The sequence below is a fragment of the Erythrolamprus reginae genome, chromosome 3, assembly GCF_031021105.1.
Source record: "Erythrolamprus reginae isolate rEryReg1 chromosome 3, rEryReg1.hap1, whole genome shotgun sequence".
Lineage (NCBI taxonomy): Eukaryota > Metazoa > Chordata > Lepidosauria > Squamata > Dipsadidae > Erythrolamprus > Erythrolamprus reginae.
This window is the reverse complement of record NC_091952.1, coordinates 85,397,651-85,424,770: the sequence shown is the minus strand read 5'-3', so window position 1 is coordinate 85,424,770 and position 27,120 is coordinate 85,397,651. Positions and strand designations below refer to the sequence as shown.

The following is a 27,120-nucleotide window of genomic DNA, read 5'->3' as shown; positions in this document are numbered from 1 at the left end:
CATAAATGCATAAGTGCACCAGAGTGCCTACTGTCCCCTTGTCCTGTTGTCTTTCCTATATCTCATATATCTTCTCTTCTATTCCTATATCTTTTTCTGCTATTCTCTCATAGTTATATTTCACTCCTTTATTTTCTCCTCTATTCCCCATTTAATACATTCTACCTGATTATATCCTCTACAGTATAACCCTCATTGTGTATTATTGTGTATTGGACAAAACAAATTAAAAAAATAAAGTATAATTTTTTTAAAAAAATTCTTTCCTCAGTAAGAGTTTGTTTCCCTTCCCGGTAGAACTTCACCGTTCGCCTCCACCTTCCCTTTTCCGAGGTCCCCTTCTTTCCCTTTCCAACCCGCGCTTGAATTTTTTTAAAAAACGTTTCGCCCCACCTGTCAAGCGCCTGGAAAAGGCAACCACCACCACCTCCTCCCCTTGTTCTCAGAGGATCCGTGGAAGAGAAAGGGGGGGGGGCGCGGGAAGAGCCGCCTCGACGCCCCAAAGTTCACCCGAGATCTTCTTCCTGCCGGGGCCGCTGGAAAAGGCGAAGTGAGTTTTTCAATCTGCCGCTCGGCCAGATTAGCTCAGGTGGGGAGAGGAGAAGGCACGAGCCGTTCCAGCCGCCGAGGCACGTTTCCCGCGCGGACTGGGGAGGCATTTTGTGTCTCTCCCTTTCACCGGATTCGTTAACAAACAAAACCGGTCACTTTTTTTTTTTGGTGGGGAGGATTCACACAAACATGCGCCCGCGCGCACTCCCTTTTTTAAGACCGCGTTTTGTGACCTAAACGCGCGCTGGCCATTTCCCCCCCACCTGAGGTTATTTTTTTCCCCCCTCCTCTTTCCTCTCCATCGCTGGTTATTCCAGGACCCACCACGCGGCCATTGCCTCAGTGGACGAAGGCGAAGTGAGGAGGGGACCCCGCGACGTTGCTTTCCCTCAAAGACGGACGCCCGACGTCCTCCCCACCCCACCCCCGGCCCCGACCCTTGGGGGAGCGCTTACCTTCGCCGATAGCCGTTTGTTCTTCTTCACCCAAAGGAGGCGCCGGCCACGAATGGGCTTTCTTTTCCTTCCCCTGACTGCGGCTCTCGTCCAACCTGTAGCTGCCTGTTCCCCTCAGCGCCTTTCCGCCTGCAGTAGCAGGCAGGCAGCCGGGAGCTGCGCCTGCTGCTCTGAATTACAATGTTGCTTTGACTAAGTGTGTGTGTGAGAGAGAGAGAGAGCGTGCGTGCGTCCTCTCTCTCGTGTTGTGTGTGTGTTTGTGTGTGTGTGTGAGAGAGAGAGAGAGAACGAGAACGCGGGCCACCACCTGTCGATGCTGCCCAGCTAACCCAGGCAACTCCATGCGTAAACAGACCCCACGCCAGATGCCCTAGTTAATGGGAAGGCGGCATAAATCTCTGGGGAATGGAGAGGTGGGGAAATAAAGAATATTAATCTCTTGGGGACTCTGTGTGTGTGTGTGCGTGTAAAGGGGGGGGGGGGATGAAAAGATTAACCTTGGAGATCAGTGTAAAAGAAACGATCCCCACCAGTCTCTTTTCCACCACCACCCCCCCCCCCACTCTTCCCACTCTTCTTAACGAGCCTGAATTTCACCATGGCACAAAGGAAGCTATAAAATAGGCCCTTTTATGATGCTATCCAGTATTAACATCTAGCCACATTGGGCTAAACAGATGTTTGGTGTAGTGTTTTTTTTTTTTAAAAAGAATTTCTCCACATTTGAAAGTGCTGTTGCTTTTCTATAAAAAGCCCCCGCAGATAATATGAGCAATAGCATTGAGATTTCCCAGGTCTTCTGTGATTTATCACAATGAAACAGTGTTGCACTGGGCTTCTTTTAGAGTATCATCTGAAGAGCATCTGCAGACCCCTTTTTTAAAATATGAAAACACTGTTTTATGGCCCTGGCTAGGCTATGGGATTGAAAGCAGATTATTTCCTAATTGCATATCTGATGTAATATGAATTCACTTAATGTTATATTTTGATAAGATACACTTGAGACATTTTTCAATACAAATGCCGAGACAAAATATTTCTAATGAATAAAATCCTGCTGTTGGGTGGGAAATATGAATATTCCTTGTGGGGTTTTTTACCCCATTAAACAACTATTATTCTTAGGGCTTTCGTTTGATAAAGAATCACATGAATTTTATAATTGGAGATACAAATTTAAATTTCCAGGAAGAAAAATATTTTTTGTGGGGAAATTCATCTTTCAACTATTCTATCAATCCTGGGGTAAAATTCGGTTATCAGGGTGTTGTTGTTTTTTAAATCCATATTCTAAGTTTTATGCTTATATTAAAGGTAAATTATGCTTGTGAATTATGTAAAAGCAAGATCTAATTCAGTTTTTATCAATGTACACAAAGAACTAGGGACGTTTATCAGTGACACAGATTATTTGTAGTATCATTTTGGAATAAAATCAAGCATGGTTCCAATTACATAAGGGTCTTACATAGATCTGATTTCAAAAAGATATTGCAAAGTGAAGTGCCAACTATCAAAATTACATTTATTTACTGAGCTATGTTGGCGCAGTGGTTAGAATGAGGTATTGCAGTCTAATTCTGCTAACTATCAGCAGTTCAAGTCTCACCTGCTCAAGGTTGACTCAGCCTTTCATCCTTACGAGGGTGGTAAAATGAGGACCCAGATTGTTAGAGGCAATATGCTGACTCTGCAAACTGCTTAGAGATGTCTGTAAAGCACTGTGAAGCAGTATATAATTCTAAGTGCTATTGCTATTTATTTACAAGAAAACTCCAGGTTGATCTAGGCTTCATATCTAGGCTTCAACCTTTTGGTTTTAAAAAAAATTAAAAACCAAAGGGAAGTTTCTGTCCAGTGCTTTAAGAAATATGACATCTCAAAGGCAAACTTTGGTGGATGAGACCATGAGGAAGGTAGAAGTGATGACGAGAACTAACTTTCTTTTTTGTTTTCTGATAAAGTGATTTATTTATTTATCATCAAATTTAGATGCATTTATCAAATCATATTTAGAGCAACTGGGCAGTGATGCTTTATGCATGGTGAGGCGGCTCTATTTCTATATTTTTATGGTATCTAGTCAAGAGATGTTAAAAGTACTATCACAAGTAATATGATTTACTGGGAATTAAAAAATAATGATTTACAATATTTTAATCTGAGGAAGTCAACTAAACAGTACATATTTCCAATCCTATCACCAAGCCCTGGCTGCATACAGTCTTGGTACAAATCCTGGGGCAGCTATTTAAACCAAGCAGTCAGCAGGTCTTCCTATAGTAATGAAATCAGAAAGGAGCACATGTACACTCATCATAATATCACTTTTGGCCCCATCTCCTATTATTGCTGCACCATAAAAACAATAATTGAAAAACATTCATGCTGTTTCTATATTCTATCTAATTCAATATTCTATATTATGTGTTAGCCAATCAAGTTATATTGGAAAAACTACAAGCAAAACAATTTCCTGCACTGTTGCTAGCCAGGAACTATTGAAAATATTGAAAATCAACTGCTAATTCATTTAGGATGAGAGCTAGTAATAGGTAATAACAAATAGACATTGCCAGCTTTATATTCTGTCTGTTTGTCCTATTCCAATTAAATCAATATTGTTTGTTTGATTGATTATGTATATTTAGTCATTTAAATATTTATTCTCCTCTTTGCTGGTCTTGAATTTCTTCACATTTAGTAACCTCTATTTAGTTTCAGTGGCCAAATCTAATATTGTAAGAGCAAGAAAATCTTTTAAATATCTTCATTTTCCATGTCATGCCACAGATTCATACTTAGTGTTTATTTTATGATATTAGTTGACTCTTTCCAACTAACCAGAATTACATATGGGAGATATGTGTATAGAACCCTGGTGGCCTTTTAATGGTGGCCTGCTTTTACTCATCCCAGTCCCATGAAGTGTAGAATTTTTAAGTCTCATAATTATGAAGGGAGAGTATTTCTAAAACAATACTGATCAGAGTTGAAAAATATTTTTCCCTTTACTGTGCATTGCTTCATACAGTATGAAAGCAATTGTATGCTCCCAACTGTTGGGGTGAAAAGATTATTTTATCAATATACTTCAAATCCCTTTCTGTGACTTTAAGTAATAAAAGACAAAAACAAAGATGTAGCTGCATCATATACATTGAGAGGAACATGCAGTTCAATCTTAATAAGAAATAAAAAACCAGTTAAGGGAAAGCTGTTGAAACCATCTGCAGTGTGCAGTATTCAACCTTGACTTCACCCAGCAGTGAAGAAAATGTGCAGTAAGATCTCGATTTCTAAACTAAAAGCAGATTCTGCTTTAAATGCAATACTACCTATACTGTACTGTGTACCTATACCAATACTATGGTGTTGGTTGGTTTGTTGTTTACATTTATTGGCTGATCATTTCTGGTGAACTCTGGATGGCACATAAAATTGAAAGAAGCATAATTATAGCTAAAATACTATATTAACAGATAACCCAGGCTAACATGTTCTAGTAAAAAAAAATAATCTACAAGCAAGGACCATAAAACAAATAACAAATACCTTCAGCCTTGGTTTAAGACCAAAACAAAGTTTTCAAAAGCTTTCCGGTATCACAGGAGAGCAAATGCAGTTTTATTCTGGATGGATTGGGATTGGGTGTAATATGGATCATATTATACTGGCCTAATATCTGTCTTATTTTACAGCTCAAGAAGAAGAAGAAAGGTACAGTCCTTGGAAAGCTGTTCCCAAATTGGTGCCATCTCACCTCACAAAGCTGCTATTGTGTGGAAAATAAGAGGAGGAAGGAGTATTAGGTATGTTCATTGCCTTGAGTTATTTATAAAAAATAACGAAGGTGGGATATCACTCAATCAATCAGTCCTAGAGGTGCTGATACAGCAAAGAGAGCAATCAATTCCTTTTCTTTTTAATTTGTCTTACATAATGGACTCTTTCTTTATAGTGTTCATCATTCTTCCCCTTTTGCATTCTGAATATAAATGAAACTGGGGTGATATAGGTTTATGATGAGATAGCTGCTATGTCATCTGAATGGTAGATGTTGTGGTTGGATGCAGAGTTGGACCTGGAAGAAATGCATAACAGAAATGACAGTAGCTGCATCCTAGTGTGTTGGTATTGCTAAAGCAAGGGAATCCATAGAGTGACAAATGGCACAACAAAAGCACTTGTGCCAGGCACAGAAGTTTTCTTTTTCCTATTGGCCTGGCAAACCCCGAGTAAATCACTATCAAGAAGTAGAAGGGAGCTAGGGCAAAATTTAAATTCATTAGATTTTCTGTTGCTTTTAAATATTATTAACTCAATGCAAATTTATGAAATTCCAAGCATATTCTTTTAATACTTTGCCTGTCTTTTTATTATAAAACTTACAACTGAGAGGGCAGGAAATTGTGCAGCATGCCTAAGTTTGTAGAGAGGGGAGTATATAATCTTGCGGTTGTAGATCATGTAACTCTACTATAGTCCCTTAATTGGGTTATGCTCCTTGATACTTACCATGATTCTTACTTCAAAGTCTTTCTCTCTATGTGCATATGTGAAACCTGACTCTGTGTTATTATCAAAGATTATAATTATACTAAAATACTTTCTTATACTGGTCCCTTGATTACTGCCTATTAAGCCCTAACCAATCAATATGATTATACACTTCAAATTATCACCAGATTTACTGCCATCAGAATAACTAGAAAACACCATGGTGTTAAATGTGAATAATCAATCTGATGTTTTATGTTGGCATGAAAACAAGGAAATCTAACTTTCACTCATTTTACCAATGTAATTATGATATACAAATGTGTGTGATTTAGCCAGATAATTCTACTTCAAAAATTCATTTATATGTGTACTTAAAGCATTTATCAACAGCAAACTATGCCCACGGAAAAATACAAAATATTTTTAAAAACACATGCATATTATTATAAAATCTATGAATTAATTTTATCTTTTAATGTTATAAAATTGGCAGACGTCTTTTAGGTCTCACTTATTCAAAACCAAGCCCTCAGTTTCTTTCATTAGATATGAATTAAGAAAGTATAATAGGTATAGGTTTAAAAAAGAAATGAAATAAATGCTGAGTTCATTTTGAATTCAGCTAAAATTTAGTTTATAATATGCTACACCAATCTGGAGAGGCCCGATTAGATTATATTTTATTGGTAAATCCCATAATAGGTCATATTGAGCTAATACTTAAAAACAGAAAACCATCAGAAAATCTTAATATTAGGGGTTAAACCTAGGAAGTCACAAGACTTGAGAAGAAGTCAATCGCAAATCACTTCCATATTATTACAACGACAGAATCTGAATATGTCCATGCACTCAAAAGTAGTCACTCAATTTGAGAGAGATTATATCTACAATTACATGGATGTAAAAAGCCAAATAAATTATGACAGTGTAGAAAAATCACTGAATTAACTTCTTAACTAGTTACAAACATTTTTTTTTGTCTCTATAATAATTTACTTGGAAGCTGTGAGGCAGTTTCTCACTAATTGTCCCAAGTGAAACCCTGCTGTGGCTATCTGGGTTATGTACAACAGTGAATAAACAAACTGAATCATAATTACAATCCAGGAAGTCATGCTATTAACAGGAAGTTATGCTCATTTAGATTAGTGCTAATTAGTTCTGTTGATAAGTAAATAAGTAAGTAAATTTATATGTTGATAAATACAATGAACTGAATGTTTATTTGAGGATGTCACCTTTTAAATATGTACAGTATTTGAAAAATAATTTATTTGCTTTTAGTTTGCTTATAATTTTATATTATACTATTACCATGTTTCCCCAAAAATAAGACCCTGTCTTATATTTTTTTGAACCATGAAATAAGGGGATGTCTTGTTTGAGGGAAAACAGGGTACATTAGATAGAATTTGTTGTGAGCAGAGAATAATAATACTTTAATTGGCTGGTTTAGTATGCCAGCATGGATTGTGTATATTTCACCACAGTATTTGATAAAGTAATATTAATGAGTAATATTCTTGCCATTGAAATAAGATTTAATATGTTCTACAAATGTCAGTTGAAGTTTTCAAAGACACTGTCTCCAACTTTGGAATATTCCATCTTGACATTATCCTTTCTCAAACAGTACCCATTGTCCCCCAGGCCCACAAACTGAACATCAAATAAAAATTCCCCCACAAAGAATATTCTAAAATCTAGTGTTCAGAAATACAATGCCTCTGATCCTTATATCTTATCTTACTTTGATTTGTCTAATCTCTTTCGGTGTCATCTAAGCCAAACAATGCCTCTGATCCTTATATCTTATCCCACTTTGATTTGTCTAATCTCTTTCGGTGTCATCTAAGCCAATAACCACCAATCCCTTTAGTTTTAACTTATTCCATAAATTAAATCTATATTACAGCACAATGGTGAAATCTAAAAATTTTGCCTACCAGTTCTGTAGACATGACTTGGGGTGTGTGGCTTGGTGGTCATGTGACTGGGTGGGCATGGCCAATCCAATGTATTAAATGTATTTTTTTAAAAGTCAAGAGAAACAATCAGACAAATAACACCAAGTAGCAGAGATGCAAAGCAGTAATACAGAATAACAGCTGATAAAGAGAACATCAAAGCAAAGGTTAGTTTATTTTTCAAGGAATACTATGAAGAAAATGCAGAAGGTCAAAGAAAAGAGTCAGAAGCAAAAGGAAACCCAGTGTTCTCCAAATGTTACCTTGGCTTCCTCAACCTCCTGTCCTCTTGTATAACAGAGAATCACAGATTGTTACTGACCAATGTGTGTCTCAGTCAGTGAAGGGGCAAGAAGACCAACTAACATTCACCAGCTTGACCACTCAAGCATTGCTATCAAACAAAGCTCAATTCAGTGAACTCCTGAGTGCTGGTGAAAACAATTCTGTTATTATAGAATCCTTGGTGGACAGCACCCGGTGTGCCCAGGTGCGGGGCTCCTTATGTTTGTCTCATTATCTCCATCTCTGCCCTCCTTTATTTTCATCTCTGTTAAATATTTTCCCATTGTGTCCCTTAAGGGTTTGTGATCTGCCCTTCATATCTCTTGCTCTGTGCCATGTGCTATTGTTTGGTGCAAAAATACCTATTCTCTGCAGCAAAAAAAGAAAAGGACGTTACCCGGTGTCATGTGCACCCTCAGCATCACCCCATGCCCCCCCCCATGAGGGCCTGCCTCACTATTTGAGAAACACTGCTACAGGCCAAGTCATACTTTGGGGGGGGGGTATTTTCAACCTGGGATGGAATTATTAGTGGCAATTATCAGAAAATTGCACTAAAATTGTGATATTTTTTGCTAATTATTGATTGTTTCTTTATCTTTTCTGGTTCTATATAATATATGTCAAAGCATAATAACAAGAATTGCCCACAATAGGCCAAGTGCTGCGCAATACATTTGCTTTAGATCAGATGACTGTTGATCATTTTCCCAATACATTCAGTGTCTCATGCAATAAAGACAATAGTTGTCTAATTTTGCTGTTGATTTTGTTAACTGATTTCTCTTCCAGAATACTATCACCTATGAAAGAACATTTATGCCAACATTATATCAAAGGTTATTGAATCCGAAGCTTCACTGTAATGAAATTATGGCCCTTCAAACACAACTTAGCAAAAACAGATGTTTGGACCACAATAGCTTCAAGGGATTTTTAACATGTTCTTTTAGGCAGCATCCTGCCTCTGATGTAGTTTGTAAAGTGATTTTGGAGAAAAAAGACTATCTTTGTATATCTCTCATATAAACAGAGATGAGAAAGGTGGCATTATCACAGTGCTATGTGGAAGCTTTCATCTAAGAATTGAGAGTCTTAGAAGTGGAAGTCAGTACTTGGGGGAGAAAATTCATTTATTAATGTCCAGTTCACTGATCCAGTTGGATCAGTGAAAGAGTAAAGAAGCCAAGCCATAAAGTAAAGATTGGGTTTTACATAACTTTGGATTCAAAGGAAAAAAACTGACTAAGAATTTGAGTGGCACTTATGTAACACCTGTCAATTTCTCTTTTCCTGAGAAGACATGGCTAAGCTGCAAACCATTTCCAGGAAAAGATTCATTGGGTTTAAGACAGAATTTGTTGCAATGCTCTATTTTTCCTTTGAGTTTGCACTACACAACTTAGAACAGTGTTTCCCAGTGTTTCTCCTTGGAAAATTAAAGATGGATGGACTTCAACTCCCAGAATCTCTCAGCTGGCTGAGGAATTTTGGGAACTAAAGTTCACCCATCTTCAGCTTGCCAAGGTTGAAAAACCCTGGCTCAAAAGAATAGATCATTCCTTTCCTCTCTTCAGGCAAGTATCTCTGCTACAAGTTTGCCATATTTTATTAACTTCATACTTCCTTTTTTTTTCAGTAGACTCATGGGGAAGGAAAATAATGTCTAGCAAATATGCTCTATAATCCCTTTTCTCTATGTCCCTAGCAATAACAAACAGTTATATTAATTGCCTCACACAAAATAGAATTTAAAGAGGTTTTTTGTTCTCTACTTTGGAGCTCCCCACCCCCCCATACTGGTCTCTTACAAACACTTTGTGGGAAGTAGTGAAAAATGCTGCAAGAGCAACTTAAATTGTCATTCAAACAGATCAAGCCTAATCGCCTTTGGTAAAATAAAAAATGTCATCAAGCAAAATTGCATCAGAAAATAAGGTGAACATTACTTGATCGATATAGTAAAGTCGCCTAATCTAACAGCAAGCTAGGAGGCATGTAAACTGGAGCAGGATAGGTCAGCGGTCACCAACTGGTGGTCCGTGAGAAAATTTTGGTGGTCCTCAGAAAAATTATTTGCATTTTTTATATTGCACTAAATCAGGGGTCCTCAAACTATAGCCCCTGGGCTGGGTATATGCAATGAACATTTGTGTTGCTGCTGAGAGTCTCCCACTTTGGAGTCTATTTGTGCAGGTGGGAGGTGGGGGGCAGAAATTCCAACTTGGGAATTTGCTTCAGCCTCCTGGTGTGGGGCTTTGGGAGAAGGCTGGAGGGAAGTGCTGCTGGTAGGGAAGAGCTGGAGTGCCTTGTTCCAGTGCAGGGGTAGGGAACGTTGGCTCTTCTGTGACTTGTGGACTTCAACTCCCAGAATTCCTGAGCTAGCATGATTGGGAGTTGAAGTCCACAAGTCATAGAAGAGCCAACGTTCCCTACCCCTGTTCCAGTGGGATAGCATCAAGGCCTGTAACTCAGCCTGCTGAGCCTTGTAGACCTCAGTGAGGAGCTTCTGCTGAGCCTTCTTGGTCAGATCCAATTTGAGCCAGTTGTTTTGCCAACTCTCTTGTGATGGCTGCTTAGCTCCAACAACTACTTCATGTTGGGGTGCTAAAGAACCTGGCCAGGCAGGAGTGGAGTGGCTGGGAAAGGAGGGGTGTGAAGAGGCTGACAAGGCACCCCTTCACATGAGTGACATCAAGTGGGCCATGCCCACCCAGTCACATGACCACCTAACCTAGATCTTATAAGTGATCCGCAAGATTTAAAATTATGAATTTAATGGTCCGAAAGGTTGGTGGTCCCTGGGATAGATCAATCTTCTAACAGAAATAACTCCTGGGTCTTACTAAGGTAGCATATTTTGGTATATTCAGTGATTCTCCATCTTTGATAGGTAGCTTTGCACTAACCAAGTTCTTTGGCAAACTCAATATTTTGTCCCTAATGATTAAATAATAATACAATTACTCAAAGTACAATTTAACTATTAGCTTCCAGTTTTAGGACCTTTTTTTTCATTGCTTAACTGAAATACTATCCAACCATCCTTAAATTCCCAGTAAACAACAGCAGCATTATTATTATTTTATTCCTACTATCTTGTTTAAGCCAAATCCCAATTCAGTTGTAAGGAAAAGGTTGTGCTCTAATTAAGTGCTAATTAGGACCCAGCCTTAGCACGAACTCTGTTACTGCTTTTCCCACATTAGGTTCATATAGTAAGGTTGACTTTGTGTTAGTATGCAATATTGACCCAGCTTTTATAATTTTTAAATGGTAGTTTATCATTAACATATATGAAAACTAGTGTTATAAACAGTCATAGTGTTGTGGTTAGCTCTGGCCCAGCTCCTGCCCCAAAGAATGTGGAGGTGGATGTGGGGGAGACATCCACATGCTGCAGACCTGTTTTGCTCCCAGGGGAGTTTGGCAGACAGCCCAGGAGGAGATCAATCATCTGTATCATCCCTGGATTCTGAACAAGAATTAATGACACATCCACGCATGCGTAGAGTGATGCATAGGAAACAACAACTGAAGGATTATGACAAGAGAAAATGAGGCCACCTGTGGTTGGGTGGGGCTGCTGTAATTAGTGCTACAGATAAAAGCGCAGCCTGGTGTTTTAGCCTCGTGGCAGTTTATTTGATTCATTGTTTCGTCAAGATCGTGGGTTTTGTGCTGTTCAGGATTGTGTGTGGACTCTCTGGACTTTAGAATTGGACTCAATTTCCCAGTTATTGGGTGAGCAATTGGATTGCATTTAACCTGTGCCTTGTGTGTACCAGAAAATCCCCTTGACATGTAAAAAGGGAGCTGTTTCTGTTTTTCTGTTTATAAAACCTTTGGGGTTTTCCTTTTATCGTGTGGTGTGTGTCTTCCTGGACTAATTACCCTGTAATTATGGGTGGTTGAAACACGCCAGCAGAACACATAGTATAATATTCAAGCATGGCTATTGTCTTATCATGGTTAATCACAAAGCAACCAGACATTTACACTGGATGTGTATCCACCTAAGTCCATCTAAAGTCAGGTGTTTTTTTATGGTGTTAAAAGTGACTCCGTAGGATATGAGTTGTTCAAAGTAAAACTGACTTTTGAATTAACTGATGATGATTTGGTCACTGCACAGATATTCAAGTGGTGCTCAAGATATTATTTTGGAATTGTACCCAATGTACTTATAACTATTAGTTCCAGCTTTCTTTCATCATAGATATTTTATTTCTATTCGCAAGTTTGCTCGGGGAAAGACTGTTTCATTCTCCAGATGCTTCAGAGAAGCTTCCCTGAAGCCCCAGAGGCAAAATAATCTCCCAATGGACAAACCGGACGTTCAGAAAAGAGCACTTCCGGTTTGCCTTGTGCTTTTTTTACACTTCAGAGGGTTCAGGGAAGCTTCCTGAAACCCCAGAGTGCAAAAAACAGCACAATGGCAAACCAGAAATGCCTTTTCCCAAACTTCCAGTTTGCCTATTTTGGCATTTTTTTCACCTACCAGGCTTCAGAAAGGCCTGTTCACATGCATAGGAGGCAGCACAAAGGGGTGCACATGTGGGGGGAGGGAAGATAGATAGATAGATAGATAGATAGATAGATAGATAGATAGATAGATAGATAGATAGATAGAGATAGAGAGAGAGAGAGAGATAGCTGATAGATAGATAGATAGATAGATAGATAGATAGATAGATAGAGAGAGATGAGATAGATAGATAGATAGATAGATAGATAGATAGATAGATAGATAGATAGATAGATAGATGATAGATAGATAGATAGATAGAGATAGATAGATAGATAGATAATAGATAGAGAGAGAGAGAGATAGCTGATAGATAGATAGATAGAGAGAGAGAGAGAGAGAGAGAGATAGATAGATAGATAGATAGATAGATAGATAGATAGATAGATAGATAGATAGATGAGATAGGTAGGTAGGTAGGTAGGTAGGTAGATAGATAGATAGATAGATAGATAGATAGATAGATAGATAGATAGATAGATAGATAGATAGATCACCAGATCTAAGCCAAGAAATTAATGCCTTCTTGATTATCTGTTCTTTGACCCATTTCCCAACTCACCTAAAGGCAAGGGAATAGCACGTATTTCTAGAAGACGCCAGGTTGCTTGCCTTTATTCTAAAAACTAATCTTGTAGAGAAGCCATCATAAGGACAACCTGCCAGGCTTCTTTTTATTCGTTGAATATGTCAGTACTGTCTTATTAATAGAATTTGAAAGCAAGTTAATGTATTCAGCAGATCAAGATCACTGAGAAACTTTTCTGAGCTCGAGAAGAATATTGTAGCAAGTGACTCAGAGGCAGCTAGGTAGGTGTTGATTCTAGCCTCTTATATTATGAGGTATATGTGAGTGGGTTATAAAGTAAATGATTAATCTAGGCTGAGCCTTCACATAGTTGGTTATTCAATGAAAGCTACGGTGGGTTTCTTGGGTTTTGGTGTCTACAGTCGCAGCATCTGAAATTGTTCAATGGTCTTGAAACTTTAAAAAAAACACCTATTTTTGTACACAAGTGCCAAGTTACATGTTGAACACAACCTGGAATCAATTCTAGATCTGGAAGTATCAGACATATATACAATACATATCACGTTATTCTTAAAGCTGGTGCTTCATTTTGCATTGTGCGTTCCCCATTTCTTTTTTTCCTTTTAAATTAAAAAAAATATTCATATGGAGACAGGAAAGTTTAAAGAAAACCATCCTCAGGAAAATGATACCCAAGACTTTCACACCGGGGATTTGAGACATGCAGTATTAAAATAACTTCAACTTGTCTTCATCTCATGGGCCATGAGAATTTTGACGAAATCTTTGCAATATTAATTGCTCATGTCTTTGAATATTAATAGCTCGGGTAAGTAGTTATGATGTTGTTTTGAGCTCTGAGTTTGGCAATTTGGTTGCAAACATTTCGTCCCCATTTGAGGAGACATCTTCAGTGCACTTTGGATTGTGCTTGTCTGCCTGATTTCTGTTTGTGTGATTGGCTGGCTGTAGTTGCTGAGGTCTATGACCTATAGATGTTCTAGATCAGATCTGGGCAAAGGGCGGCCCACGGGCCGCATGCGGCCCGCTCACTGTCTGTGACCGGCCTGCCCGCTATTTGTGACTGGTTCCTGATGAATCATGAGGAAAGCAGGAACCGGAGGAGTCCTGGAAGACGCAGTGAGCTCTTTCATCCTCACACTAGAGTGGGCCCCGACCTCCTACCGAGAGCGGCCGAGCACAGAAACCACACAAACACTCCAGCGCAGTAACTGTCGTGCACTGTGTTGCTATAAAGCAAATAATTTAGGGTCTGTAGAGTGAGTCTGGGTGTTTAAGTCAGGCCAGGGTCTGGGTCTTTACAATATTGGGTAGAACTGAGTTAATTATATTAGTCTGGCCCTCTAAAACCATCCCAATTTCTCATGTGGCCCCATGGCAAAATTAATTGCCCAACCCTGTTCTAGATCAATGACATCAGGTGACATCTGAACCATATCAGCAATAATTTACATCACATAGACTGTACTTAAAACCAAGGACTATGACTCAGCCAGCCAATCACAAACCAGAAGTCAGATCAGGACTCAGGAAGGTATTTAAACGCCAGTTTCTCTCCCAGACAAGCACAATTCGAAGTGTTCTGACCTAGGCTTCCTTGGAAAGCATGAAGCAGAGTCTTAGACCTAGTAAAACCTTTTTTATTTACACGAATGTGAATTCTGTTCATTCGCAGTCCAGAAGGCTTGTCAAGTAGTCTTTCAAATGAATATGTATAAATATGCACCTTATCTCACTTGGAACTAATTTCCAAGTGCAGGCAAGACAAAACGTGTTTATTTGTGATCATTACTGACTATTAAAGTCACAAACAGCACTTCCCACTCTTGCAAGGACTGAAGGAACCGATTGCTTCCTGCAAAAGCCCATGTTCTGTTTGTTCCTCTTTTATTTCCTATGGGAGGGGCCAATCATCTCCAAGGTGTGGCCATACTCCCAAATAGACCCTGCTTTCTTTCTTATCTTCTGGCAGCTCTGCGCATGCGCACACTGGGAACAGGCTCCAGCTGTCCCTCCACCTTGCTATGGTTTGACTCCGGAGGCAGCTGATAACTGGCAGATGGCCTTGGCTCCCTCTCTGCCTCTGACACAGAGCCCTTGTCTGCGCCTTCCCCATATTCCAGGACTAGCCAATGTTCCTTCCCAACCTCCTCACTGTCCAAATCTGCTGCCATCTCACACTGGCGGGCCACAACAGAGAGCACACTGAAGATGTCTCCTCGAATGGGGACAGACTGTTTGCAACCAAATTGCCGAGCTCAGAACTCAAATCAACAACATAATTAATGGCTCACATTTTTTATATTGGAGGTGTGAATCCGGTGGCATAGACTCTTTAGCCTTTCATGACTTACTGGTCATAAGAGAACAGTGGAGCCTAGAGGTAAGTAATTATTTATTATTTATTTATTTATTACTTAGATTTGTATGCCGCCCCTCTCTGAAGGGATACTCTGTATCCTGTCTTTGCCTATCACATAGTGAACTTTGTTTAAGAGTCTGCTAATCTGAGGACTTTCTTCTTTTGCCTTCCCATTCAGGCACATGCACACAGAACACTTGTTCCTTTTTTATTCTTCTATATTATATATTAGAATAATATATACTATAGAAGATAAGGTATAGATAGCCAGATGCTTTGCTTATCATACATTCCATGTAAATAAAACTCATTTCTGTTAGAGTTAATATATATATAGTAATAGCATATGTAGATGACTTTGAAGGGGAATGATGCTACCTAGGAAACAATCAGACAAGAGACACAGGAACCCCCTGTGGCTTAATGGATAGAGAAAGAAACGTAAAAAGGACCCACCCTAGTTAATCAAGGAGTTAATAGTAGGGGCAAGGAGTTTGTGCTTTCAGGCTTGCAAGATTCTATTAATGTAGCCTTAATAGACAAATTAGTTTGTCTATTCAGGTTGCCTATCTGGTTTACATTCCTGGGAGGGATAACTAGTAATTATTTTGTGTCAAGTTGCTGGTCTTAGGAAAAAGAAGAATGGCTGCATTTAGAGTGCCCTGGGTCATTTGCACCTCAGTTATCCTTGGAAAGGTGACAAGAGAAGATTACATAGCTCAAAATAAGAAAAAGGGTAGAAAGAACATAAAACAATGAATGCAGGAACAAATGGGCCACCAGATGGTGTCTGTTTTGAATTTGCAGAAACTTCTGTTTTTAGTAAAGAGAAAGACAGGTTTGCTGAATAAAATGATTGTAAATCTATCTTTTATTTGGCTAAACAAACAAAAGATCACCTCCACCAGAAGAAGCTCTGTAAAATTCTACTGTTAGGCAAAGAAGAGATGCTAATTTTAAGAATCAAAGATCCTTTATATGTTTAAAATTTGGAATCAGGTCTGTCCTCAGTAAAATAGATCACAGAGAATAGCTGTGATTTAAGACTGAATAGCAATCATTTTTATACAATCAACAATTCAAAATTGTTCATGAATGGTACTCTTAGATCAGAGGTGGGCTGCTGCCCTACCTAATTGTGCGCAGCTCTGTGACTCTCTAACACAAGTACAGGATCGAGCACAATTACACTTCCTGCATTTGTGCAGGTAGCAAAATCACACTCACAGACGCTTGTGCGGGCGCATTTTGGTGAGGTTTTTTTTTGCTTCCCCGCATGGGGTTCCAGCAGCAACCCACCACTGTCTTAGAAGCATTTGAACTAAATTATAAGAAGATGCAGCAAGAGCAATAAAGAATTGTAATCACAAAAACGGTACAGTAGTACCTCTAGATACGAGCTGCTCCACATGCGAGTATTCCAAGTTACGAGCCGCGATGCGAGCGAAATTTCTGTTCGACACCCAAGCTCAAATTCGAGATATGAGCCAAGCTTCCACTAGGTGGCGCAAGAATATCCTTGCTTCCAGTTATATCGGCGCGAAAAACAAAGTCTAAAGGCATTCGTTCGAGATGCGAGTTGATCGACTTACGAGCTCGGGTCTGGAACGAATTAAACTCATATGTCGAGGTACCACTGTATAACCAAATACACTAGAGCAGTCATGGTGAACCTTTTTCAGCTCAGGTACCAAAGGGTACATGATAGTGTGGATGTTGATGTCCACACCCATAATGCAATATGCTATGCATGTATACAACACCTCCACGCTCCCTTCCCCCACACATGCACACACGTCTCACTGAAGCCTTTGGACTTCCAAAAGGCTCGTTGAGCTGTTTTTTGCTTTCCCCAAGGTTTATGAAAGCTGCCTGAAGCCTGGGGACAGCAAAAAATGGCCCACCGGGCCAATTGGAAATTTGGAAATGAAAGGAAGTGAAGCTGCCCTAATACTTACCTTCAGATAGTTGCAACTAGGCCTCCTATACCTCGGGGCATTTTTTTCTGCAGCTGGAAAGTCTTTCCTGAAGGCCTGTGTAACCGAAAACAGAGCTCCGGATCGATCTGGAGCTCTGTTATCAGCTGCAGAAGCCTTTCCTAAAGGCCTTTCCTGAAGGCCTCTCTAGCCGATAAAAGAGCTCTGGATCGATCCGGAGCTTTGTTATCAGCTACACAGGCCTTCAGGAAAGCCTTCCAGGCTGCAGAAGAAATGGGCTGAGATGTGAAAGGCCTGGCTGCAATTGTCCAAAGCAGAAGTTCCTCTGACAGCGAAAAGGAGGTGGAAGGTGAGGTGAGCACACAAGTGAACTTCCTGTTGGGCCATTTTTGCCATGCGGAGAGCAAAAAATGGCTGAAAAGAAGGCTGAAAATCAGCTGGCCAGCATACGCATGCCGGCTGGAGATGACATAGAGAAATGCCTCATGTGCCCTCATATGGCTCCGCATGCCACCTAAGGCACGCATGCCACATGTTCGCCATCACTGCACTAGAGAAAGGGGCGCAGAGAACCAGATGCATTTTAAAAGTCTTAAACAAAGTTACAGCCATGTAGTCTGCGGAGAGGGGCGGCATACAAATCTAAATAAACATAAACAAACATAAACATATTCCAAATACTCATGTTGTGTAAAGGCCAAAGGCACTTATTGCTATTTTTTGCAGTTGGATAATTGACTGATGGAACTGCATGCAAATCATGGGCACCCCAACCAAGTACCAATGTCTAATGCTGACGCCAGGGGTAGGTTCTGGATCCTTTTAATGTCGGTTCACCCAGAGTCACGGCGTGTGCGCATGCTTGCTTTGCACATTTGTGCACCTGCAGCAATTAAAAAATAGCTTCTGCGCATTCGCCGAAGCAAAATCCAAGATGGTAGCATCACAGAGACACCGAATGAACCAGCTCCATGACATCATCATTGAATTGATAGCGGTTCTAAAGAACTGGTTAGTAGGAACCCAGCTCACCAATGAGTTCTCGGAGAGGGGCGGCATACAAATCTAATAAATTATTATTATTATTATTATTATTATTATTATTATTATTATTATGTCAATACAACACAGCAAACGAGATCACTATGCTAGATTTCGTATTTCATCACCAGTCGGGCACTTCCCAAGCACCTAGGACTGAGTGATGTAGCGGCGAATTATGTTTGCCAATCCCAGTAAAGCAGCCTTTTGCAATTGACAGATGGAGATTTTGTCAATTCCAATGGTTTTCAAACGTCCGCTGAGATCCTTTGGCACTGCGCCCAGCGTACCAAGTACCACTGGGACCACTTTCACTGTCTTTGAATATTAATAGCTCGGGTAAGTAGTTATGATGTTGTTTTGAGGTCTGAGTTTGGCAATTTGGTTGCAAACATTTCATCCCCATTTGAGGAGAAATCTTCAGTGCACTTTGGATTGTGCTTGTCTGCCTGATTTCTGTTTGTGTGATTGGCTGGCTGTAGTTGCTGAGGTCTATGACCTATAGATGTTCTAGATCAGACCTGAGTCGTTGCAGCTCGATTTTTAGATCTTCGTATTTCACTAATTTCTCTAGCTGCTTCTCCTCAATTCTGCTGTCTCCTGGGATTGTGATGTCGATGATCCATACTTTCTTTTTCCCCACAATCAGGATGGCTGGTGTGTAATGCTTTAGAATTCGGTCAGTCTGAAGTCGGAAGTCCCACAGTAGTTTTACTTGCTCGTTTTCGACCACTTTTTCGGGCTTATGATCCCACCAGTTCTTTGCCACTGGGAAATGGTAGTTCTGGCACAAGTTCCAGTGGATCATCTGTGCCACAGCATCATGTCTATGCTTGTAGTCAGTCTGTGCGATCTTTTTCCAGCAGCTGAGTATGTGATCGATTGTTTCATCTGTTTCTTTACAGAGTCTGCACTTACTATTATTATTATTATTATTATTATTATTATTATTATTATTATTATTATTATTATTATTGCGTCTTTTATAATCAATGATATATGAACCTCGTACTCTTACTATAATTGCCGGTTACATTGATTGTGAAGACTACCTTTTCCAAATTCTGGGTTTTGACATAGTCATTTGTTTGACTCAGTCTACAGTGGGACGCTATTGAAAAGAATCTGGAATCTGCATCAGGTGCAAAATTTACTAACGAGTTGTGCTATTTTAATTCCTAGATTAGCTGAATTGTGCCTGTTGTAAGCATGGATCATGGTTATTTAATACTTTAAATTGCTGTAATCTGGGGAGTTCTAAGGGCTCCATTCATGAGCATCTGTGTGGAAAGTAAATGTTGAAAAAATGTGCATCATCATGCAAATACTGTGAATTATTACTGGCACTAAGCATTGGGATACAAGTAAAGAACTTTTTTTACTTTTGCATATACTTTTCATATATACTAGCCCCATGATGGTGAACCTATGGCAATATGGCAGGTGGAGCCATATTGGAGGGCACGCGAGACTTTGCCCTGTGTCAGTTCCAGTACGCATGTACGCGCTGGCTACTTAGTTTTCAGCCTTGGGAGAAGCCGTTTTGCCCTCTGGACGCTTCAGGAAAGCTTCCCTGAAGCCTCGGACGCAAAAGAAATTGCCCAATGGATAAACCGGAAGTTCAGAAAACTTCAGAAAGGTTCCTGAAGCCCCAGACTGCAAAAAGCAATACAATGGGCAAACTGGAAGTACGTTTTCCAAATTTCCGGTTTGCCCATTGTACTGTTTTTTGCAAACAACGGCAAACTGGAAACGTGTTTTCCCAAACTGGAAACGTGTTTACCCATTTGGGCATTTTTTCACATACCAGGCTTCAATAAGGCCTGTGCATGTTCAGTGGGACAATGTATGGGGTGCGTATGCTTGGGGGGGATGGAAGGGGTGTGGGCACGCATGCTAGCACACCTACACACACTCTTTTGGCATGCAAACCAAAAATAATTTGCCATCACTGTACTAGACCCGGATTGTGGGGGCAATATGCTGGCTCTGTTAAAAAGTGCTATTGCTAACATGTTGTAAGCCACCCTGAGTCTAAGGAGAAGGGCGGCATAAAAATCGAATAAAATAAATAAATAAATAAATAAATAAATAAATTAATTAATAAATTAATAAATTAATAAATTAATAAATTAATAAATTAATAAATTAATAAATTAATAAATTAATAAATTAATAAATTAATAAATTAATAAATTAATAAATTAATAAATTAATAAATATACTAGCCATTTCAATAATTTCAATAATAAATGTATATCTAATCAGCAAATCCCAAAGCCAGAATTTCATCTTTCTTCTGTCTCAAGTCCAAAATTTAGAATCAGTCTCCAAATAGAACCAAAGTTGGATATATTCTTTTCTTTGATTAAAGCTGTTAATTTAACCATCTCTGCTAACTCCATCAGTTTTTCCATTCATTCTTCCGTCATGGGAATCAGCGTACCTTTTTATTTTTAAACATAAACCTTTCTTTCTGTGGTCAGCATATGAACAACAATGTTACAGATCTTTTTCAAGAACCTTATTCAATAAACTTAAAAGGAAATTTTAAATTTTATATTTATTTTGAGAATTTGGGGGATCTTCTACATTTAAATATGAACCTTGCCCTAACATTTTTATCAGCATCATATTATCATCTAAAATTCATATTGCTGCGTTGTCTTTTGCAGACCAGAAGAAATGTACAGCAGTATTTTCACAGGATAAAACATGTTCCTTTTTATTTCAGTATACTGTAGATCAGTGTTTTTCAACCAGTGTGCCGTGGCACACTAGTGTGCCGCGAGACATGGTCAGGTGTGCCGCGAAGAAGGAAGCTCAGGTTCCGGTCTTGCAACTTTTTGCTGAGAGAGAGTGTGAGAGTGAGAGAGAGAGAGAGAAAGAGAGTGAGAGAGAAATCAAGAGAGAGAAATCAAGAGAAAGAAAAGAGAGAAAGAGAAAGAAAGCAAGAGTGTGAGAGAAAGAAAGCAAGAGAGAGAGAAAGAGAGAAAGAAAGCAAGCGAGAGAGAGAAAAGGAGAGGAAGAAAGAGAGAGAGAAAAGAGCAAAAAGGGGAGGAAAAAAGAGAGATGAGAAAATGATTGAGGCAGAGAATGAGAGGAAAGAGAGAGAAACAAAAGAGAGAGAGAGAGGTGACTCTTGATTTAAAGCATATGATAAAAAGCACCCAAAGAATAAGAGAAAAAACCCAGCCCTCACCTGTTTTTGGAAATGGTTCAAGAGTGTGTACACACACACACACACACACACACAAGGGTGGGGAGGAGACAGGGATGGAAAAAGAGAGGAGAGTGTCTTAGGGTGTCATTTTGTGTCAATTTGGTTGGTGGTGTGCCCCAGGATTTTGTAAATGTAAAAAATGTGCCGCGGCTCAAAAAAGGTTGAAAATCACTGCTGTAGATGATAATAAAATCTTTTAGCTTCCACTAGATGGCAGTCCTGTGCAGAAAACAAGAGGTAGAAAAGAACACACACACACCCTTTTAAAAAAAAATTGCTTAGTAACTCTGGAAGAAGATGAATTGCAGCAGCTCAAACTCAAAACTTGCTTAAATGATTCCTCTGCTGGAAATCTCCTGTTGTTTGACCTGCGCTTATTTATAAAGAGTGTTAAGCTCCAGCTGAGATATAAAAGACAATGTGACATGAGGTCATAATTGATGTATCCAATATCTGCCACTGAAATAAGTCACCACTCTTTTGGGAACTTTTGCATGAAGAACAAATGCCGAGAAGGCTTAGCAGACATACAAAAAAAGGGTAAAACTTAAAATGTCATTGTACAGTTCATTTGGTTTGGTTTTAAAATTAAGGCAGTTGTGGGAAGGCAACTTCACATCTACTTTCCTGATTTTAGCGAAGTGAAATGTGAATGCACAAGCTAAGTAGCCACCCTGAGTCTTTCAGGATTGGGCAGCATAGAAGTCGAATGAATGAATGAATGAATGAATGAATGAATGAATGAATGAATGAATGAATGAAATAATAAATAAAATAAAATAAAATAAAATAAAATAAAATAAAATAAAATAAAATAAAATAAAATAAAATAAAATAAAATAAAATAAAATAAAATAAAATAAAATAAAATAAAATAATACTTGCCAAAAATTCAAGGCAACTTCATAAATCCCAATAGTAGTAACTATATGTACTTCAAGGCTGAATGATGGAGTGCTGTTTGCTTGCAGGTATTTCATTACTCAACTCCGTAACATCATCATGAGTATGGGTTTTGCTCCCTTTTTATGTACAAAGATGCCAAATTACAGAATAACAGGTGGGCAAAAGATCAGAAGCAGGAGAGTGTTCCAACTTCTTGTTTGATTTCTGTCTGTGGAAAGATTCTTTCCTCCCTTCCTGAATATTCCTATATTCCTTCTATATTCCTATATTCCTTCAACCCTCAGCTCAATGAGACAGAATCTTCCACTGGATTCCAGGTTTCTGTGAATGAAAGGAGCCCTTTCATTTACAGAAGTATTGGGCTGAACTTTCCAGGAAAAATAGAGCTTAATATTAGATTCACGTGGAAATGAAGAGGTGAGTCATAGGAATAGTTCAGCATCTTTATTGTCTATTAGCTGGAAGTAATACGGACTGTCGGCTGCAGGGAAGTGCCTTTTAAGGGCTTCCCTGAATCCGGCTGGCCATTGACAGCAATTTATTTCTCCCGCTGCTAGATTAACCAATCAGCAGGAGCTATTCAAGTTGTACTCTGTTTGTTTTTAAACATTTTAAATTCTTCCCCTTTTTTCTTCTGTGACCATCCCCTCAATACCCAGTTCATAACTTTAGATAACACCTTGTCTTTTGCTGTATGTTCCGCGATGCCTCGTGATGTGACATTGCTGGTTCATTCTATGTCAACCAGCAAGATTTCCACCACAAGTGCGAGTTATTCCACTAAGTCGGATGCGGAGCAATGGCTGTCTGCATCTGCATGTCCGATGCTCTTTCTTGGTCTGTGGGTTAGCTTGTGGCTTACCCGGATAGGAATATGGACCAGCGGGTTAGCCGCGATAGCATATATTGGGGCATTTATTTATTGCCTTCAAGTAGACCCAATAGATGCTTGTGGTATGGACAGGTTCAAATTTTTAGCTGTAAAGGTAAACAAGACAAAACAATAATAGAATGCATGTGACGCTCCCATAACAACATCCTGCACTTTGTACTTATTTTTAGAGCTTTATACGTCAGTGATGAAACACCAACTCTACATTTTTAGGGCATTTGAAACATGCTATTTCTAATTAGAATGATTTAATAGAGTTTCCAGAAGGGCTTGTTTTGTAAAAGTGGGCTGAAAATGCCCTATTTTGGACATTTTTACAAACACCGTCAATTTATGAACTATTGGAAAGCAGTAGACAAATGAAATTTTATATTCAAAAACTTTGTATTACTAAGTTGTTATGCACAAAGTTCAATTCTCATACCTTTCCTTCCAGAGATATAAGAAGCTAAACTTTACCCTTTTTTCATGCTGCAGTCATTTTTGGCTAACTTTGCTCCAAATTATCTAGATGGAGATCACTCATGAGAATGTTTTTATTATTTTGTTTAATAGAGCACAACAAGTTGTAAAAGATGGCCAAGTTTTGTTTCTCTCAACAAAATATTGCTGGAGATATTAAGTCTCAAAGTTGCTGAAATGTCAGAGTTATACTGTCAAAGACTGCAGTATGGGGTCATACAAATGACTATATCTCTTTAGGTATTGCATCGGCAAACGTAACACTTTTCCCATGTTCATTGGGGGATGTGTGTGCCTGTTCACCCCAAATTTCATCAAAAGCCATGATGGTCAACCAGAGAGACCCAAACCACTTGGCATGGAATAATCCTGCAATGTTAGTATGGGATACTATCCATTTCTCAAGCACATGTCTGCATGATATTCTTAGGGTCATTTATAGTTTATAAATCCACAATCTATAATCATTATAATGAAAGCCTTTTTTGAGATCTATGTTCAATAGGATTTATTCTCTGATTGTGTTTCAGTTACAAAAATCTGCATGGCAATTAGATCGCAATCAAGACAGGCAATACGTGACACATTTTGTTGCCACTTAATGATTGGTATAATTGACTAGTAAACTCGTTTTTGGTTTTTTTTAAATCAAAGTTTGTTCTATTGATGGTTTATTTGGAAAGAAAAAATGCAATGCATAAAGTAATCAGTGAAAAAACATGACTGGAGGATTTTCCAATGTTGGGCAGGGCTGGAATTTCAGACAAAGGATCCACAAACCTATGGCCTTAGAATGTTGTGATTTGACAATACTTAGAAGGTCACTTCTGAGAACAGATAAGTGACAAGCTGTAATATCTCACTTCTTAGTTCAAAACTAAGCAAGATTCCATAAACAATGCCTTAGCATAATTTCTAAGGGTTTGGTATAAGGTTATATTATTTCCTTTTTCGTGTCTCTCATTCTCTTGGCCTAATCCTGTTTCTCAACTAAAATTTCATAAATATGCTATGAATCATATTCTGTTGTGGTTGGCTCTGGCCCAGCTCCTGCCCCAAGGAATGTGGAGGTGGATGTGGGGGAAACATCCACATGCCACAGGCCTGTTTGGCTTCCGGTAGAATCTCCCGACAAAGGCTCCTCTGACGAAGGAAGCGTGAGTAGCAGGGAAGGGGGGAGTTTGGCAGACAGCCCAGGAGGAGATCAATCATCCTTATCATCCCTGGATTCTGAAAAAGAACTTATGACAGATCCACGCATGTGTAGAGTGATGCATAGGAGAGAACAACTGAAGGATTATTACAGGAGATAAGTGAGACCACCTGTGGTTGGGTGGGGCTGCTGTAATTAGTGCTACAGATAAAAAGAACAGTGTGCTGGTTTAGCCTTGTGGAAGTTTATCTGATCCATAGTTTTGTCAAGATCGTGGTTTTTGCTGTTTCCCTGTTCAAGGCTGTGTGTGGACTTTCTGGACTTTGGAATTGTACTCAATTTCCCAGTTACTGGGTGAGAAATTGGATTGCATTTAACCTGTGCCTTGTGTGTAACAGAAAATCCCTTTGACATTTAAAAAGGGAGTTTTTTCTGCTTTTCTGTTGATAAAGACTTTTGGTTTTCTTTCTATCGTGTGGTGTGTGTCTTTCTGGACTAATTACCCTGTAATTACGGGTGGTTGGGGCACGCCGGCAGAACAATATTCTCACAATTTGGTGATTACCAGTTAGAAACATGGTCTTGAAGTGCAACACAGTAATTCAGCCTTGGCCAGGGCATTATTTTCCCCTCTTCTATATGCGAATTCAATATCTTTATTGGCTCCTGTTCTTTTTTTTAATAATTCTCAATATTTTGCTGAAAACATTCAAACAAATATCCCATGCACAAAAGATTACAAAATACAGTTGCAATGCAACTTCAGCAGTGAACCTTTTATTCACAGAAGTAGATGCAAAATTACTTTGGCAGAGTATTTTAAAATATGAACTCAAATTGTGTTTGAACACATAAGAAATTATGGTTGAAAACTTAAATGCAACGTTTGGCAGGATTAAAGTTCAAAATCCATTTTTCATTCAAATTCAAATACTAAGACTAATCAAATAGCATAATGTGAGAGGTAATAATTCTATGGACACACATAGTATATAAAAAGCAGAGCCACCCTTGAAACAAATGTTATTCACAGTTTGAAAAATAGTATGTATTCATATTATTCACCCAGAATAAAAGCTTTTTCAAATGACCCATTAATATTAAATATCACCATGAATTCAAAGGCACATATAAAACTGAGCTCTGTTTTTGAAGGTAGCAGAAGTTATTTTGAATGTTAGTTGAACATGATACATACTGTATATTCAAGTATACAGTATCTAAGTATACCATATCACCCCACAAATATGACAACTATGCTACCAAAATCTCTTCTGCACTCAGCAGGGCTTAATGTAGATTTATAGGGAGAGATGTGTTTAAACCAACCATTTGTTTCAGTCTTTAATCTTTCCAATTCTATAAACCTAATTTTTGCTTTATATACAGTTTAGACATTATTTATCATTTGGCAAAAAACATTCCATATATCAATCCTTCTACACAGCACAGAGTTTCTGATGCTTAAAGTTTTACAACTTAACAATAAGTAGACTTAATTAACATTTTCTACTTAGCAACAAAATAACATGATATAGACAAGCCCTGCATAACGAAGCAGTGGAAGTGATGTGCCAGTGTCTGGAGGCTGTTGAGGCCTGGATGGGTGTCAACAGACTCAAACTCAACCCGGATAAGACGGAGTGGCTGTGGGTTTTGCCTCCCAAGGACAATCCCATCTGTCCGTCCATCACCCTGGGGGGGGGAATTATTGACCCCCTCGGAGAGGGTCCGCAACTTGGGCGTCCTCCTCGATCCACAGCTCACATTAGAGAACCATCTTTCAGCTGTGGCGAGGGGGGCATTTGCCCAGGTTCGCCTGGTGCACCAGTTGCGGCCCTATCTGGACCGGGACTCACTGCTCACAGTCACTCATGCCCTCATCACCTCGAGGTTCGACTACTGTAACGCTCTCTACATGGGGCTACCTTTGAAAAGTGTTCGGAAACTTCAGATCGTGCAGAATGCAGCTGCGAGAGCAGTCATGGGCTTACCTAGGTATGCCCATGTTTCACCAACACTCCGCAGTCTGCATTGGTTGCCGATCAATTTCCGGTCACAATTCAAAGTGTTGGTTATGACCTTTAAAGCCCTTCATGGCACTGGACCAGAATATCTCTGAGACCGCCTTCTGCCGCACGAATCCCAGCGACCGATTAGGTCCCACAGAGTGGGCCTTCTCTGAGTCCCGTCAACTAAACAATGTCGGTTGACGGGCCCCAGGGGAAGAGCCTTCTCTGTGGTGGCCCTGATTCTCTGGAACCAACTCCCCCCAGAGATTAGAACTGCCCCTAC

At 39.2% G+C, this 27,120-nt stretch overlaps 1 protein-coding gene across 3 annotated transcripts in view; it reads right to left on the bottom strand.

Moving 5' to 3' along the window:
- The window catches only part of PDE4B (phosphodiesterase 4B), a 340,358-nt gene extending 323,110 nt beyond the window's left edge, over positions 1-17,248 (bottom strand). The window contains exon 1 of one of the 3 annotated variants that reach the window (XM_070746092.1): positions 17,170-17,248. The gene's annotated coding sequence lies outside the window, so the exon portion shown is untranslated. Of the gene's footprint in view, positions 1-393; positions 624-1,007; positions 1,190-17,169 lie in introns of those variants that run through there. The other 2 variants (XM_070746089.1, XM_070746090.1) reach the window with 2 other exon arrangements.
- Between the last annotated feature and the right edge of the window lie 9,872 nt (positions 17,249-27,120).